Source organism: Thunnus maccoyii, chromosome 18 (assembly GCF_910596095.1).
Source record: "Thunnus maccoyii chromosome 18, fThuMac1.1, whole genome shotgun sequence".
NCBI classification, from domain to species: domain Eukaryota; kingdom Metazoa; phylum Chordata; class Actinopteri; order Scombriformes; family Scombridae; genus Thunnus; species Thunnus maccoyii.
Genome location: NC_056550.1, coordinates 7,872,145 through 7,892,093, shown reverse-complemented (window position 1 = coordinate 7,892,093; position 19,949 = coordinate 7,872,145). Strand labels below are relative to the sequence as shown.

The 19,949-nt window shown below is 38.3% G+C and overlaps 1 pseudogene; it reads left to right on the top strand.

Annotated features, from left to right (window-relative positions):
* Window positions 1–6,690: 6,690 nt before the first annotated feature.
* On the top strand, window positions 6,691–19,847 carry LOC121883875 (annotated as a pseudogene).
* Window positions 19,848–19,949: the final 102 nt, after the last annotated feature.

The window sequence follows — 19,949 nt, the reverse complement described above, 5'->3', positions numbered from 1 at the left end:
TTATCCAGTAAGCAGTGGTAAATTCTAAAATATAATTACTGTAATTTGACATCCGACTAACATTATATTGAAAACATAAAATATAGAGTTCAGTTTCAGTTACACATGTTACACAAGCACAAACACAAACACATCTGTCTTCTCTGCATAAAAAATGCATAAGTAACTATGAAGTGAATACATTTGGTTCTTTTTAAAGTACTGAAAGCTCTCTGCATCAAACAGAATTATTTCCTTTGCTTGTCTTGTCTGTCAGACTGAAAGAGAGTTTGGAGTTTCCTCCATAATTCCTCCCAACAGCACTATGAACATCAGTGTGTTTCCGTACATGGTCCAGTCAATATATGTGCTTTTAAATTCATTGCACTTAAAATAAAGCTGATATAAACAATGTTGACCCACAGTGTAGCCTCATAGTAAGAAAAATTATATTTTCTTCATAACTTTTTCTCTATTTAAATGGCATCAAGAACCATACACCCAGAATCCATTCATTAAAAATGTAGATAGTGGCAGACTGTCAATCTGAAGGTATTGAAGCAGTACTTCCACCATATGGAGGCTGCTATGTAACTTGTACAAACCAAGTAACATAATCCAACCAATAGAGAACTTATTGTCTATAAAATAAATGTCATGTGTTTCATTTTATACATCCACATCTACACTTACATTTTTAGCGCTAATAACCAGTATATGAAGAAAGTTCACATTACTCACACTGTCCTAAATACTAGCAGAACGCAACAGCAAACTGAACTAACAGAGGAGTAAATCTATATTGAGTTCAAATGTAATTATGAAAATCTGCATGCTGCCAAGATTTTTGCTTTGCTTTGTTTATTGTGATTTTCATTTTTGTTTTGTTTTAAATGTAATATTTCACTCATAAACAAACATTTAACACAATTTAGTATTAATTTTAACTCCCTAATGTTCCCTGAAGGTTCTCTAAAGGTTATTGTTGAGAAACCTTTGGAGAACCTTCAGGGAACATTCCCTGAATGTTCTCTATTGGCTATTTTGTGAAACCTTTAGAGAATCTGAGTCTGGGTCTTTTGGTTTGTAATTCCAGTACCCAGATGGCAACTGACTCTGGGCCGCTCCACCTCCAAACCATTCCAGATATGGACCGCTTTCAAGCTGTGTACACTCATGAGTGGGCGGTGTCATTTGGAACTCACAGTCAGTCAGCAGAATCAAAGTAGTTACCCATGATCGTTTTGTCTTTCTGGGGAATATTTACGGATATAACTTGGACTCTTTAAACTGTTCCTTATTGGGGAGCTACAGGGCGTTGTTAATTCCCTCACAAATAAATACCCTTCAATCCGACTCTTTTGGGAGTAGCCTTTAATATTGTATGGTCACACAATTGGACAGACACCCCTAAAGATCCAAAGATGGATAGAACAACCCTATTCGCTTTGTCACTGGTCAAACTTTCTGGAAATATAGAGATATCATAACCCAACTGATCTTTGATCTGGCTTTTAGCTACTTTCAAAGGATATTGAAAGATAGGTCACAGAAGTAAAAATTTGGCCTGCTATAATGACTGATCATAAAAAAAATCCTACTAAATCTTACAAATCAAAATAACAAAAGGGTTTTCAATGATTGGAAATCTAGTAGTTTACTATTATGTAATAGGGAATTTCCTGAGGTCATAAAAAATCTTATTGGACAGTGCTGGAAATTTGCAGTTTCTGACAATGACTATGGATTAGGATTATGGCATTTTCTACCGAAATTGCAAAATTCTGCTTGCTATATACATTGAAGCCATAAGTAAAGAAGAATTACCTCATTCAGTTAAACAGGGTCTAATAACCTTAATTCCAAAAACAAATAAGGATCCTTTAATCATTGATAATTGGCGTGGCATTACATTAATGAACAATTACTATAAAATTCTTTTTTTCTGTTCTGGCTAGATGGCTGAAAAGTGGGATGAATGACATTATTCATGAATGTCAAAGTGGATTCATGCCTGGACGTCATATTTCAATAATGTTAGATTAGTCTTAGATTTGGTTTATTACTATTATTATGTGACCCTGTAATTCTTTTTCTAGACTTCAGGCTTTTGATACAGTTGGTCATACTTTTTTTTTTCTCTATTTTTGATACTTTGTCTTTCTTTAACTTTGGGATTTTTTTCATGAGAGCTGTCAAAACACTTAACAAAGATAATAATAGCTCTGTGAAACTTTTATACAGCGCATCTCGCAAATTTAGTGTAAACAAAGGTGTGCGGCAAGGACATCAAACTTCCCCTTACAGTTACTTGCTTGTTGCTGAAGTTTTAAACTATTTAATATAACAGAACTCTTTTAAATGAGTTGATGTTTTTAGAAATTATCTTCAGCATATTACTACTCCCAGTAGTAATATGCGTTTCTGTTTTAGTTAAGATTGTACACAGGCACTACCCTGTTACAACTAATATCTGTAATTTCTTCCCAACAATAAACAACAGATGCGCTTTTTGTGATTGTGAAGGGTAAACTATTGAACATGTATTTGTAGACTGTTTTCATGCTTCTTTTTGGTTTGATTTACAAGAGAACCTTTCAAAAAATGTTGACAAAGATATACTAACAAAGATTGATATAATACTCATTTATTTTAACAATCCCAAATTCTTGGCAGATGAAACCTACATAATTAAATTGATTAATATCTAGGCAAAATATTATAACCATAATATGATATGGCTTAAAAGATTACCCTCCTTTTATACTTTTAAAGATACTGATTTATGACATATTTGACTACTATTGAAAACTATTAGATTATTTAGACATTTTAAATTTACTCCAGTTATTTAGCAGACCCTGAAAGTTTTGTTTTGTTTTTGTTACTCTTATTTCCCCACATTTTGTTATTTGTTGTGCAATTTAATTTGATATTATTCAGTTCTTTTATATCGTTTCGTTTATATCAGTTATTATTTTTATACTGTGAAGTATATTTACAGCAACTTTGACAACAAAAAACTGTATGGAACATGTATACTCCATGTATTGAAGTTACTCAGTAAAGTTGAAAAAAAATAGTTAGAAGTGCACGAATTGTTTTTCTTTTTTTGTTTTTTTGATCAGACCAGACCAGGGAGAAGCAGCAGAACAGGCAGACAGCCGCATTTTACCCAGCTCTTGGAAAGAATTTATAATGCTAAGGTGCATGATCTTGTGGTCAAACAGTGTTTAATGTGGTTGAATACTGGTAACATAATTTCAGAAGGTTTTGACTTCTTAATTTAAGCTTGCTAATAACTTACCATTGAATAAGCATCTGCTAACTTTTTAGCTGGACTAGCTAACTGAAAAGATATCTTAGTTAGCTACTATTAATAATTAATAAACAACTCTTTGTTTGTTATTAGAGATCTTTTTTCAGACCTTCAAGTGAAAGTACTCATGAAACTGGACAAAATTATTGAGTACCAGGAGGAAATCCTCAGAAACCAACAACTTACAACGTCTGCCAGCACTGTGGAGGAGGATGACTTACTTGATCAGCCCTGTGAGACAGTTTTTTCAGATTGAATTAAATAATTGAGTGAACGGATGACAAACGGACCCCTATTCTTAGCTTTGTCTAACAATCTGTGATTATTGTGTTAAAGATGGTTCAGCAAATTATGGAGTAGCCATAGAATCCAGCCATTTGGATGTAAGCGAGTTTTTGCTACCATTCCCTTCAAGTGTATCTAACAATAAGATATTTCAAAACCTGGTTGGTAATTCAATTCAAGTGCATAAATCTACTGTATGTAGAGCAATAAGATCAGTCGCACTATCATTATGTCAGCGCTTAAACTACTATGTTAAGTTTCCAACTCAGCCTGAGCAACAAAACATGACCCGTCAAAAGTTCTAACAGTTTCCCTGACATACTTGGCTGTGTAGGTAGCACCCACATCAGAATCTAGGGCCCCAAAGACAATGAAAATGATTTTGTGAACAGGAAGGGATGCCACTCAATCAGCGCACAGGTTGTGCGTGATGCTGACCTTGTTATTACAAACGCTGTGATCAAATGGCCAGGGGCAAAGCATGACAGCGTCATCCTCAAGCAGTCTAGCCTTTGGAGAGACTTTGAGGCAGGAAGATACCCTGGGAGGTTGCTGGGAGACTCAGGATATCCCCTGATAAAATGGCTTATGACCCCATACCTAAACCCAGCAAGTGTCCATGAGCAGCGCTACAATTCAGCACACACAAAGACAAGAAATGTGGTGGAGAGGTGCACAGGTGTTCTGAAGAACCGATGGGCCTGTTTGGAAAGAGGTTTCAATCAAAAATCATTGCCTACATTATTTTGGCTATATATTTTACAAATCAGGGTTAAAAGCAGACAAATTCTTACCAGTATAGCCTAATTGATGGTTGGTAAAGTTATGATCATGATTGATTGTTTTCAATGGATGCATGGATCTGGCTTGAAGTACTTTTAGTCAATTTGAAAAATAACACTAGTGTAACTTTTAGCTGTATTTTCATATAGGCATCTTGATGGAGCCTGACAGAGCTGCAGCTGTAGCCGATGCCTGCGTTGTCCTTCACAACATGGCAATAATGTGGATAATCCTAACCACTGGTGGAGGAAGAAAATGCAGATGATGAGGGTGACATAGATATTCCCTTTGACAATGAGGACCCCCTGCCAACTGAGGCAGTCACTGTCCTGGCCTACCTTACTGCATCCTACTTTGGATGAGCTGCAAATCAAAAGCCTCACATAAGAATTGGCAAATTGCTACTGCAGTAAGTGTATTTAGTAGGCCTACTGTAAATAAAACACATTTGAAATATGAAACTGCATGTGTAAATAACAATACCTAATAATTTAAAAATCTAATTGAAAAAAGAATAAATATAATTAATATAATAATCTATAATAAATATTCTAATAAATTCATATTTTTTTTCTTAATGTTTTTCTTTTTCATTCTTTCTACCTGCAATCCAACAGTATTAGTAACAGTTGACTGAATTATAAGAATTGTTCATTCTTTTACTGTCTAAAAATAATGCTTTTAGATCTTCTTGTAGTTTAAATATTTCTATGTTTAATTTTATCTTTTCAAGCTCATTTTTTTCTTTTTCTGCTTGAATCTTTTGTGTTTCCTGTGTGAGCTTCTCAATTTCAGCAGTAAACAGGTGACATCTTAGTGTGTTAACATTCTCCTCTGTGCTAGGAGCAGGAGGCCTCCTGTTGCCTTTAGCATGCTTGGCTGGTGGTGGGTGGCTGCTGGACCTATCCTCAGGGGACTGTGTAGGCTGACTGTCTACATCCAGTCCAGTAAATGTGGGCTCTGAAGGTTGGAGCAATGGTGGTTCAAGCAGCCACACTTCTGCAGGTGGAGGCAGAGGTTGTTCAGCTGTAAGAAGGAGGGCTAGTGCTGCTGTTGGTGGGAGAGATGCTTATGAAACCGGTGCTGGAGTTTCTTTTGCTGTTCCACTCTCAATCCCATATGAAATGTCAATTACTGAGAGGGAGTCTTGTCCAACAATGTCCAAAATTAGTCAGGAGTATGGCCCCATGTCTGGCTTTGGTCCACCTCCTGTTGGGACATTTTGTGGAAAGTCCTCAACTGCTTGAATTTTTAGGTCGCTCCACTTCTTCCTCACTTCTTTCACATCCCTGTGTTCCACTCCTTTTGAATTTATGGCATCTGTGATGTCCTCCCATATTTGTTGTCTGTTTTTATTGGTTAGAAAGTTGTTCAATTTTGATTACAACAATTCTTTGTTCTGTTTATATTTTGAGAGCAGGATGATGAAATCCCTGAAACAGTATACAAACTAACGTCAACATAGTATTACACTATTTCATAGGACTAGCACTAAACTTGTAAGGTTAGACACTGAAGTTACGGTGCTGGCAAGTAAATATGCGGGGTCAGATAACGTTCTAATTAACAACTATTAATATATAACAGTTTGCCAGTGTGGGCTATCATTATATGTGTGTTTAATGTTACAATTGCATTTCAATAATAGGGTAGCATTATATTACCTGTGTTGTAGTTGACGGTTTCACCTCTTGATGTTACTGTTGTTATTTTTCACTAGCTGTAGACCAAGGCTATAAGATAGTAAGCATCTAATCATAATGCTTTGTCCTAGTTACCTTTTTGTTGGTTTGGTGATGAACGTTAGCTTCTTTAGCTGTTAATTATAGCCGTTTAGCTGTTTAAAGTCTTCGGTATTGCGTAGCAAAGTTTATAAAGACAATTGGGCACAAGCTTTTTTTTGCACACACTTAATGAGCATGACAGGTTTTAACCTATAAAGTAATGTAACATTAAAAACAATATACACAGTGATTTGTGACACAAGTACTTTATTTTCTGAGAGGATCATAATGTTGTAAATTATAAAGCAATGATAATGAAAAGTACTCACCACAGATGTAACGTGACAAAGTTGCAGTCTATAAACCTAACAAATAGCAATAGCATTATTATTTGGTTAGTATTAATGGAATATGAAAGCCCTAATTTGCGGAAGGCAACAACCTTGTCCCAGATTGTCAGCCTGACTGTTTTCATCCTGTTTATGTACTTTGACAACGTAGTAATAAACACTGAATCAAGGATGGTACTTTTCTCTGATTGACACAGAAAATAAAAACCTCATTTTCTACAACAATATTTTGGTTAGTATGGACTTAACGCCAGTGTAGCCAATCAATCTTACGTCTCTGTGGTGCAACCAAACGTAGACAGCTTTAGTTTCAAACTAACTAGTTTCAACATATCATTTAGTGTGGACTTCACACCCTGACTTAGGAGAGAACACCAGAAAGCTGGTGCATGGGGCTGCTGAATTTAATATCAGAATTCTGACTTTAATGTTATTCTGAGAATGAAGTCAAAAGTATGGGTACCTGTAAGGAACCAACTTCACTGAGAGAGTCACTTTGCGTCATGCAGAAGGGGAACCACACACTTACTGAAAATGTTGGATTTAAGTAAGTTTTTGCGTGTTTCATTAATGGAAGAGCAAAAGGTGAGTAAAAAAGAAATATGTGTTGATTTGATGCCTGGCATTTGTAAAAACAAATAAAAGGCCACAGATATTAAGGGTGTGAAATGCAGACATGGGCTAGCTAGAAGCATGTTTGCTAACTAATATGGTTGGGAAATTGGATGACTATATTGGCGAAAAGTTAGTTTGAGTGAACTCCATGTAACCGGTAGCTGGTAGAGAAGCATCACTTCAGATTGAGTAGGCCAGATCAAACCATATTCATTGCCATGGATAAATTAGGATGTTGCAGCAGAAAAATAGTCAGATGCAGCAAAAGGAAAAGTATATAAACACAAACAGAAGTTAAATTAAGCAATAAAAAGAGTGTGACAAGGAGTGTGGAAATTAACAGGATACATTTCATGTTTATGTGAACGCATGCACAGGCATTTCACTCTTTAGCATCAATTAGCCTGTCAATTTCTTCTTTGAACCATAAATAGAAGAGTGATTCGGGGCAGTGTTTGTGGAGGGTTCAGGAGCAGTGCTTGTGGAGGGTACCTCATATGTATGTGCTAGCAGCAGCATCGCTAGCAGCAGAAGCAGCAATAGGCTTGCTTATAGGCTTAAAAAAGTGATACATCGAAAAGACACACTATCACATGGTAAGGAAAAACCAATAGTAGAATGAGATGATCATGGAAACTTCCATTCCCAATACATAAAAATGTTTGTGAAAGTTTCGAAAGGTTTTTGAAAGGGAGTCTGTGGCATCTATATCAAAGGAAGACAGTGGGGCACCAAACTTGGCACACATTGGCAGTGGGAAGAGACAATCACACACATCAAATTTGGTGGCTGTACCACTTACGGCCTGGGAGTTATGAGAAAGTGTCTCCGTTAAAAGTTCTGTATCTCTGCCAAAAAATATGTTAAAATTCATAACTCCTGAACAGTAAGTGATAGCGACTTGAAACCAACACCTAGGTTGGGCGGGGGGTTACATGTACCCCGAACACGCTGGTCTTGGTCCCAAACGCCTACGACCTTCCGTTCCTGAGATACAAAAAAACGTTTAAATTTCATGAAAGTTTCAAAATGTTTTTGAATGAGAGTCTATAGCAACTATATCGAAGACAGTTTTACATACAGTAAATGGTTAGTTATCTATTATTTACAGCAGTCATTGAACATTTCTGAAGAGAGGGCAACAGGAAGGAGCAATATCAAACAAACTGAAACACAAAAACATTTCTTACAAAAGTTAAAAGAGTCACATAGATGTAAACTGCTCTCTCTGTGAATTACATCCTGAAACTTGCTCCCATTTATATTTTGGCCTTGTGAATTTACATATGAACTGTGGAAAGATGTTGATAATTTTATAGTTGACAATATTTTCTCAGATTTTTCTTTTTACCATAGAAGTCATATATTTGGTTGCTTTGATTATAGTGACAAAGACGATTATGCATTTTTCCTTATTAATCTAATCTTACTTCTCACCAAATTTCACATTCGTAATGTAAATTTACAAGCAAAAAACCTCAATTCTTTGTATTTATGAAGGAACAGGAAGAATATGTCAATGATTTCTCCCTCACAAAACAATAAAGCAATCAAAACAATGAATGTATGCAATGCTTTTTAAAGTTTTTAAGTGAACTTATTGTCATGTTATTCACATCTTTATTTCTATTTGATTTATTTATTTTACGTTAATTATGTTTCGTCTTTGTTGTCTTTTTCTGTCATGGTTCTGATGTTTTCTTTTGATGCTGTGTATGCTGACAGTTTGCAATAAAGAAATAAACTGTATGGAACATGTATTCAAGTATCTCAAGGAAGTCTAAAAAAAAAAGTAGTTACAAGTGCGCAAATTGTTTTTATTTTATTTATTTATTTTTCTGTGTTCAGACTGGTTTAGACAGTAGTAATAACCATCAAAGACGTCACACATCTGGAACATGGTAAGTTAAGCCCTTTTAACATCAAAATGAGTGTGTAGATGTGTGTTTGCTTTTAAAATACATTCTTATATTATTATTACTGTCTGTGCTTGATAGCTAGCAAAAATAAGCCACTTAGCATTATCAAACTAACATTATCTATCTGGCTATCTATCTAAAGTGTAGCGGTAGTGAATTCGATAGCTAGCTAAGATAATGGACAGACAATTAGGCCTTTTCCATACAAGTGCTGGTTGAACTTGACTCGGTTTGACGCTTAGCGTCAGTCCAGCACGGCAGGGATTTGCATCTCCATTACAACGCGGCTGCCCACTTGAGGGTGTGTTTCTAACTGATGACGCCCTTTTCTTGAGTTGAAAAGTAGCGGGCTGTTAATCATGGCTGTGACTAGTGGTCAAAGTCGAGGCTGTTCAATGTTGGATAAACACAATTAATTTCCTGTAAGTTCTTCACAATAAAAGCCTTCCGTTAGTTTGTCAACGGAAATTTTTTAATATGAAGCAGCAGCAGTAAATGTTTTCATCTGCAGTAACTTAATGTGGCTCTAACACAGCTGAAAGTGATCTGGAAACGGTAAAATAAGGCAGATATCTGAAAGTACAAACAAAAAGACAGTAGAGAAACTAAACTTCAAACCACAGAGATTCAGTTAGAAGCTACAAAAGTGAGAGCTGAACACTCACAGACATGTATTGTGAGACTCAAGCCTTGGTTATAGTGCTGTGATAGCTTGCTGTGATGGACAGGTAGGCATTATTTGAAGTCAGCGTCCTATTTTGACAGAAATTAATGCCAGAGCAGTACAGCCACACTGTGACAGTGAGACATCAATTTAAGGGCAGCCATTAAAAGTGAAGCTGTCCAGTGAGGAAGAGGCAAAGAGATGGTTTGAAGACTTCCAGAGCTCCTCAGGCTTCACATGGCGAACTTCTAAAACTTACCCTAATGCTGGGCATCACAACAAGTATCGAGTAAGTATTACCCACGCAACCCTCCACCCACCCTTTTAATTACAGGGTGTAACTTTCAGTTTAACCTCTAATGAGGATGTCAGGAAAGCAGTTATTTTTTGTGTGAAGAATGAACTTTTAATGGCATAGGAACGGTAAAGATCTAAGAGCTTGTCTTCATGTCTCTATGATTACAGTTGTTGCCTTCATTTCGTATGATGGACAAACTTTTGCTTTTACATTTCACAGGTGGACCAAAGGTGCCTACATAACACCTTTGGGTGCTTGAGCAGGACGATGAACAAGAACATTTCTTGCCCTGTTACTCTGTTCCTGTTTCTTGAAAAGGCAGCCAGAATTTGGAGAATGGAAGTCAAGGTTTAATGCTACAATGCATAGTTTAATGCATTTATTGAAAGGTTTGATTTAAAATGCTCTTAGAGCTTAAAATAAATATATTTACTATGGCCAAAGCCCCCTGTAAAATTAACAAATATATCTTGCCCTATGGCCAAAATAGCGCATAATACTGAATCTATTCAGGATTTCTATATAAAAAGATATTGCTTAATGTAGTATATAAGCCATTGAGAATACCAAAGACAGTTCTTACATATGAAATTCAGGCAAAATTGAAAAAATAAAATCTCATTGTTGTGCAATATAAATGCACAACAATGAGATCATCTTTGTGACTGAAAGCATGATTTGTTCTCTTGGAGCGATAATAATCAAACTTCTATCAGAATCTTTGTTTTTGTGCTTCATGCTAGACAGACACAGGTGTCTTACACTCATTACTTTAAATAAAAAACAGTATTGGTGTATTGATAGAAAAATACAAGGATTATAAAGACAACATAAGCCTCTTTCACCATAGGTTCCAATTGCAGCCATTTTAAAACTGGACCCATGAGGTAAGATGGCTGCCATATTGTTCCATCTCAGAACAGTCATTATGACACATCAAAGGTTCTATATCTCTGTGACATATTTATGGCATCACAACACAATGGAATGTGGAATGTTGGAACTTTCAGTAAGCAGAGAGACTTTTCATTGCGGTGATTGATCTCACACAAGACAGTCAGACTTCAGTAGCTCCAGTAGCGTCCGAAAGAAAGACATAAACGGTTCCTTTCTGTTGAAGAACAAAGTTCAGTGTTAGAAAACTGAATTTTCAGTGCATCTGCAGTTAACAGCTTGCATTGCCCGTTTCATCTTCAACAAAAAGTTGACAAGTTGACATACGGTATCATGGGACCTCAGCAACAGCTAACAGCAGTAAGTATTTCTTTTTTTTTTTAACCAACGCTTTATTTTATTTTAATTATTATTTTTATATTTAATTATATATTTAATTATTCAATATTTCATAAAAAAAGGGGGGAAAACGTTTTGTCCTAGGTGTCTTCTGAAAGCACAAACAGGTCATTTTTAGCTAGGCTACAGTATCAGCAGCAAGCTACTAGCTACCAGCTACTAGCTAGGCATTAACACAAACTGGTTTTGGCTGTTTTCATGTTAAGTGGGAATTATTTTATGTCACTCATTTGAGATGTGTTGTGGATGAAAGGTTTTAATAAAAATAAAATATATATTTTTGGGGGCATCACGGACACAGTTTGAGTTGAAAGTCAGAGTCTTCCTCTGCGATTTTGTTAGTTGTACAACAGGTGTTACACTGAAATCCATAACCAGTCGCTGTAGAGAGTCATTTATGGACAAAACACTGATTAGCTGATCGAACACTGAGGTTAACTGTTAGTGTGTGTGTATAAGTCTGTCAAACATACCTATATATTGCTGAGCATCAGTTTTCTTCTATCAAAGACTGTGGCTCTATCTAAAAATGGGGTCACAATTGTTTTTGTAACACTAACTTATATTCAGTAGGCAAAACACTACAGCAAGACTTAATAAACTACTATATTACATTGAGTTATTATATATTATAAATACTGCCTCTAAATGTTAAAAAAGAACAAGGAAGGTAGATCATACAGTATGTCCCCAATTTGAACATCTTTGCACTGGCTACTACTTGATGTTGGAAAAGATTTCAAGATGTTTCTGATTACGTAGACCCTTTAGATCATATGACTTTTATGTCCTCATTTACAGTCTTTTACTTTCAACTCTTGCCTAAAATAGAAATAATAATCATGATTTTGAATTCTGTCTTTTATCCTTGTTCAGTCCCAGAAATCAGCCCAAATGAACTCAGTGGCACAGTTCTCAAACAGTGGTCTGCTTCAGGCCACTTATGCCCTGAGATTCATTCAGAGACAGCTGGTGGAGCTGGCCATGGACTGTGACGACACGGTGCAGAATGGTCTGGTCAGCTTCCAATACCTAGTGCAGCTGCAAAATAAACTGGAGAAACTCCTCCATGAGGTAGGTGTTTTTTTCCCAAACTGATTCTAAGAAACACACACATCCCTTTGTTTGTAGTGCATACTTTTTGTATTTAGTTTATTCATTTATTACAGAGCTTTTGTCTCTTTTGTATGTTTGATTTAGACCCGCTCAGTTTGCAGTCCTCCTCTCAGAAAACCAGTAGAGAGTGATTTTGAAACCATCAAGCGGGTCAGCTGTGGCGGCTTTGGGTGAGTAAGACTTCTTTATGTTCTAACCGACTCTTTGGACACTACAGAGTCCAGTCAAAGCAGAAAAGAAACTGTAACGAGGATGTCATACCGTAGAATTTTTTTGTGCTTACATTAAGAATCTTCCCGGACAGTTTCTTGTCAAATCAGAGCTGATGTTCAGTAGTAGAAGCTGCTCATGTTTCCTTTTCCCTCTTGTGCAGGTCTGTAAACCTTGTGCGCCACACGCTCAGCGGTGAAGCTTTTGCCATGAAAATAATAAAATGGCAGAACTTCACCAGAAAATCCGACATCCGGCAGGTGTTGGCAGAGCGAGACATCCTCACCTTCACCGAGAGTCCCTACGTTGTCTCGTTGTTTTGTTCACTTGACACACAGAGGGACGTCCGCATGGTGATGGAATATGTAGCAGGTAAGGAGGTTGATTTGGATGGATTGTGCATGCTCACATATACAAGTGTTATGTTTGTTTAGAGAGGGATAGAGCAGATAAATGAGCTTTAAACTGACTTTCCTCTATTATCTATGGACCTAAATATCGTATCTAACCTCTTTATATCTCCTCCTGTCCTTTTAGGTGGGGATTGTGCCTCCCTGCTAGAAGACTGGAAACGTTTTCCTGTGGATATGGCCAGGATGTACATCGCGGAGACCACCATGGCTTTGGAGTACATCCACAGTTACGGCATCCTCCACAGGGACCTCAAACCCAGCAAGTGAGTCATCAATCTGTCCCATTAAACAACATTTACAACATCTAATTGGCTGTTCGCTAAACAAAGTCCTCTTTGTTACTCTTGCCTGTCAAGCTCGCTGTTCATAGATAAATCACTTAAGATTTATTATACTTTTTTGAAACTTTACTGGCTGAAATGACAACTGCCACTTATGGATTTAAACATCTGTAGCTAACTAGCTAATTAAGCTGACCTTGAACACTGGTTGAACACACACTGTCTCCAGCTGACTTTTGAATGTTTCCAGCTGACTTGTTTTAGAACGAGAATTCTGTGTAAATATTCACTTGATGGCTACATACATGATATGGTGCTAAAAGACTGAGGCTAAAGCTGCATGTCCCAGTCAAAAAGGAGCAGCGTTGTTCTTGTATTGCAGCGTAGAGCTAGTTAGCCATAGTATTTATAAGTATGATCATGAAAAATTCAAGATGGGACTGTCATTTTCTTCAAACATAAGCCTGTTTGGCTGCCTAGCTTACATAGTTGGAAAACTAGACAAGTTAGATTCATGCTTTATTGTTTGTATTTTCTAACATTGTCTTTTCACTTTTAACATTTCAAGAGAAATAGACTTTCAGGATGAGAACTAACCAATGTGTTGCAAGCGTAATGCTACCTTGGACAACCAGTTGTTAAAACGTAAAGTTCCCCAAATCCAATAAAGGACAGGGCAGAGCTGATCATGCTACACTGACAGCTTAAAGTAGTTAGTAGTTAGTTGATGATGTGCCCTTTAGTTTTGGAAGTTAATGCAGTGAAGAAGTAACAATTGGATACAACAGTAGACTGTAAACTAGTTAGTTAGTTGACATGCTACGTTCAAAACAGATAAACACACATTCCTTACACTTTTCCTCTTGTTTTTGATTTTGGAAAGGCATCACCTTCCAAACTTTTAAAACACATATTGACAGACCTGACGTGCATAGTTACAGTTGCTAACTATGATTGGAGCAGAATTCCCAGAAACTTAATCTCAGGTTCGTGTTTTGGGATTGGTGTTAAATCTAACATGAGATATTTTTCTGCTTTCTTCCACTGTAGTTTGTTGATCAGTTCCACGGGTCATATTAAGATGACTGACTTTGGACTGGCAAAGATCGGTCCAGTGCAAATGACAGGAGACCTCCAAATGGAACCTGTCGAGAGAATCGTCCGTGAGTTCACTGACAAAGAGGTTAGTTTCTTCTCTTTCTTCTGTGCTTATTTTAGCTCAAACCTGGATCGTTGTATTTATCATTTTCTGATTCCTACCTTCAGGTAGCGGGCACCGCAATCTACATTGCTCCAGAAACCATCCTGAAGCGAGGCTATGGAAAGCCTGTAGACTGGTGGGCCTTGGGCATCATTTTGTACGAGTTCCTGGTGGGTGAACCTCCTTTTAATGGGGACACATTCAATGACCTCTTTAACCGGGTGGTCGACGGTAAGAATCTTTACTTCAGTTCATTGTTATCTTTTCATCACATGCACCCTTTCTACACATTTGTCATGCTAACAAATCTAAATGAATCTTTCTTTATTTTAAAAGATGATTAAAAATGTGCATTATCCTACTTTGTGATTTTCATAAAAATCTTGCAAAATGTAGCTTTAATTTTTTGTTTCTTTTAGATTTGGTATATTAATCCTTAACTTGTAAGATTGTTTTCATTCAGTGGCTTTGTGGTGATGTAGTTAAAGTTTTTAATTCTGTTATTGGATGACTGATATGCTTTTTTCCTCAGACGATATCAGCTGGCCGGAGGGGGAGAAAGCCCCGCCCACTGACGCCCAGGACCTCATCAGCCTTCTCCTGCGAAAGAACGCTATTATTCGGCTGGGTACAGGTTAGTGGCAGATTTACTAATGATGAGGATGTGGATAGAGACAGGATGGGAAACAGATAAACTGATGGGAGAATAACCTGGTGGGCTCCAGGTTGTTTCCAGACATACAGTACCTTACAGCACTAATGAAATGCCACCACAGTGACTGGGCACAAATAGATTTGTTTTTTAAAATTTTGAAACCTAGCATCACATTTTTACCTTCCTCAAAGTTCCTTCCTGTTTTCATTCCTGTTTGTCTCTTCGTCAGCCAGCAGAATATATCAAAAACATAGACCATGAGCACATTTCAGTAAAATTGCATTAAGTTGGATCTTGAATGAAGAAATAAGGAGTTTTAGTTCAGATTCAGATTCAAGAATGACACAAATTGATTTCTAAACATTGAAAAAATACAGCATTGTTTTGCTATTTTGTCATTAACTGTTGTACATGTGGTACATGCATCTCATGATTTTCTACCACCAAAGTTCACTCTGTGGCTACGATATGCAGAACTGTGATAGTTTATCTTACACACGGTGGGAAAATCCTACACAGTGGATGTGCTATTGTGAACGGGGCTTCTTTTAAAGTATCCTGTAGCCTCAGAAAATGTATTTACAATAGGTAATGATTTGCTCCTTGGCCTTAGGTATTAACGTGAAGTAACAATCGGTTACCACTGTAGGCAGTAAGCTAGTTAGCTGGACATGCTAACGATTACAGCTCATGTTAAAGCAGTCACACTGATTAAAGCCATTCCTTCTCTCGTATTTTTGATTTTGGGAAGACTAAAAGTGTCCAGAGACGGGGTCAGGTACAGCTCTTAGGCCAGGCCCAAGATGTGTCGATATACAACGCAAATGTCTGTTTGTCTCACTTGTTTTCCAGGAGGAGCTGTTGAGGTGAAGGCACATCCATTTTTCCAGGGTCTGGACTGGAACAACCTCCTAAGTCAGGAGCCTCTATTTGTCCCCGAACTGAAGACTGAGGAGGACACCAGCTACTTTGACTGTAGGTGCCAACACACACCTTAACAATCCTAGATTCATGTCTGACAGACTTTTACTATTTTAGTGCTCATGGACAAACATTAGAGGGTTTCCAGTTTGCTTTTGGGTAGCAACCTGCTTTTTCAGTGATGCCTGGTGGGAATTTCACTCAGGATAAATATCACGTCTGCCTTTTTTTCATGACTTAATACATGTTGGTTGTTGCTGTGATCCCTGCAGCCCGCTCAGACTTGTGCAGCGATGATGAACATAGCGATGATGAATCACCTGTGGAACTCCCAGACTTCTGCTCTGTTGCCTTCCGCTTCAGAAAGGTACAGTTTTTATCCAGCTGCCAACCTCCACTGCTGTTTGAGACTGTCTGAACCCATTAAATCCATTTCTCACTGTGAAATACAAACTTCATGTAAACAACTTACAGGATAATTATCTACAGCTCAGAACAAAAAGGAGAAATGTTGACTTTGATGCTTTTCTTTTGAAACTTCAGGTTTACGGCAGCCCAATGCACGTGTCCATCTCCACCTTCAACCAGAGCCTGCTGCCAAGACTCAGCGAGGGGGAGGAGTCCAGCAGCGATGAAGAGGAGGAGTCTGAGTATGGCTATTATGAAGAGTCGTCATCTGAGGAAGAGCTGGAGTTCAGTAGTGGTGAAGTGGTGTTTGAGTTCATATATAATGAAGAGGAGGAGTTTGAGAGCACTACTGATGAAGAGGAGGAGTCTGAGTATGGCTATTATGAAGAGTCGTCGTCTGAGGAAGAGCTGGAGTTCAGTAGTGGTGAAGTGGTGTGTGAGTTCAGATATAATGAAGAGGAGGAGTTTGAGAGCACTACTGATGAAGAGGAGGAGTTTGAGTATAGATATTATGAAGAGGAGTCATCTGAGGAAGAGCAGGAGTTCAGTAGTGGTGAAGTGGAGTTTGTGTACAGATATGATGAAGAGGAGGAGTTTGAGAACACTACTGATGATGAGGAGGAGTTTGAGGAAGAGCAGGAGTTCAGTAGTGATGAGGAGGAGTTTGAGGATGTTTATGAAGGCAACAAGTTTGATGAACTTAATGAGGAAGAGAAGTGGGATGAAGGTTTTGAGGAGGAGGAAGTGGAGGATGTTTATGAAGGCAACAAGTTTGATGAACTTAATGAGGAAGAGAAGTGGGATGAAGGTTTTGAGGAGGAGGAACCAGAGGATGTTTATGAAGGCAACAAGTTTGATGAACTTAATGAGGAAGAGAAGTGGGATGAAGGTTTTGAGGAGGAGGAACCAGAGGATGTTTATGAAGGCAACAAGTTTGATGAACTTAATGAGGAAGAGAAGTGGGATGAAGGTTTTGAGGAGGAGGAGAATGATGAGTTTGATGAGTTCAGTGAGGAGGAGGACTCTGAGAACATTCATGAAAAGGAGGGAAACAAGGATAAAGTTGATGAGGAAGAGGAGCAGCAGCAACTTGCTCAACAAAACCAAGCCACACTGAGGAGGAGGAGGAGGAGGAGGAGGAGGAAGAGGAGGAGAGGAGGACGAAAGAAGGGGAGGAAGGGGAAGAAGATACGGAGGGGCAGGGGGAGGGGAAAGAAGAGAAGATGGTGCAAGAGGAGGAGGAGGAGAAGAAGGGAGAGGAGGAGGAAAAACAGAGGTTGCAGGAGGAGGAGGAGGAGAAGAGGAGGAAAACCAAGAAGATGAGGTGGAGGAGAAAGGGGTATGAGGGTGGGAGGAAGAACAAGTTTTACGAACTTAATGGGGTGGGGGAAGGGGAGGAGGGGAAGGAAAAGAAGATGGGGGGGGGGAGTTGCAGGAGGAGGAGAAAAAGTGGAAAACCAAGAAGATGAGGTGGAGGAGGATGGGGCATGAGGGTGGGAGGAAGTTTATGAGGGCAACAACAAGTTTTAAGAACTTAATGGGGTGGGGGAAGGGGAGGAGGGGGAAGAAGAGAGGATGGGGGGGGGGGGGAAGTTGCAGGAGGAGGAGAAGAAGAACAGGAAAACTAAGGAGACAAACCATAGAACACTATCTCTTCACCATCACCCCACCGTTTCCATAGGATGGTTTCCCACCTGCAGCCCAGTGGTCTCCGTGGCAACAGCAGCTGCAGCAGCAGAGAAACACAGGCCGGCTGCTGGACACAAAGTATGTACTTGTCTTGTTAGATCTTAGTGCTGAATTTGACACCATTGACCATCACATCTTATTACAGAGACTGAAACATTTAATTGGCATTAAAAGAAGTGCATTAAGCTGCTTTAAATCCTATTTATTCAATCAGTTAACTAAACTCCAAGCATGCCTTAAGGACATAAAGACCTGGATGACCTGCAATTTTCTGCTACTAAACTCAGACGAAGCTGAAGTTTTTGTGCTTGGTCCTAAACACCTTAGAAACACATTATCTAATGATATAGCTGCTCTAGATGACATTACTCTGACCTCCAGCTCCACTGTGAGGAAGTTATCTTTGATCAAGACATGTCCTCAAAAAGATGCAGAAAAACTAGTCCACACATCTGTTACTTCTAGGCTGGATTACTGTAATTCCTTATTATCAGGCTGCTCTAACAAGTCTCTAAAGACTGTCCAGCTGGTCCAGAATGCAGCTGCACGTCTACTGACAAAAACTAGGAAAAGAGATCATGTTTCTCCCATTTTAGCGTCTCTGCACTGGCTTCCTGTAAAATCCAGGGTAGAGTTTAAAGCTCTTCTCCTCACCTACAAAGCCCTTAATGGTCAGACACCATCATGTCTTAAAGAGCTCGTAGTACTGTATTAACCCACTAGAACACTGAGCTCCCAGAATGCAGACTTATTTGTGGTTCCTACAGTCTCACGGTGCTTTCTTGTCTCACAGGATAATCCAGAGTCCAGGCTGTGGACATCGAGGGCCATGACTGCGGAGATGGTGCAGGGATTGTATTATTGCTATTATTATTACTGGTCATGTCTCCATTATTTTCATCATTATTATTGTTGTTATTATGCTTCTCTTTGTCCCCCTCTTCCTCCCTCTTTCTCTCTCAACCCAACCGGTCAAGGCAGATGGCCGCCCACCTAGAGCCCGGTTCTGCTCCAGGTTTCTTCCCGTTAAAGGGGAGTTTTTCCTTGCCGCTGTCGCCAAGCGCTTGCTCATGGGGGAATTGTTGGGTTTCTGTAAATTAAAGAGTACAGTCTAGACCTGCTCTTTTGTTATGATTTGGCCCAGAATTGAATTGAAAAAGTACTAAAGATCATCTTTTCATCCAGTCCGTTCTGCTTCAGGTCACTTTTTCTGTTTCTGTTTTTGTTTTGTTGTTTTATTTTCTTTTTATTTTCTTTCTTTTAATTTTCTTTTCCTTTGACTTTGAAAAAATAAAAAAAAATTAAAAAATACACAGCGGTTTTAATCTTTTTGAACTGAACATAACAGTAAGACAGTAATTTAGGCTGAGTGTGTGATGATGATGACGATGATGATAATCGTTATGATAAATGTAACAGTTTGATCAAGTGTGTGTTTTAAACAGTACGAGCAGCAACAGCAGCTCAAAGGAGCAGTAAAATAAAATGCACAACAAAACAATATCAGTGATGTGAAGCTGTGGCTCCTGCTGGAGGAGAGATCTCTCTCTCTCAGCTTTTACTCGTCTTCTCAGAGAGCTTCAGCTGTGTTGGGATCTGTTGATGTTGTTGGTCTGTAAAGATGTAAAAAATGCAGCTGTGTAACAACTTTCATCTGACTGTTTAATAACCAAGTTTGAAGAGTTTGTGAATCTCTCCTCATCACTGGGTAGAGACCTCCATGATCATCTACGGCCTGTAACGGAGCTGCAGCGTGTTGAAAATGAAACTACAGAAAAAGTTCAGTCAGGGGAAAAAACTTCTTACAAAACTGAAAACTCCCAGAC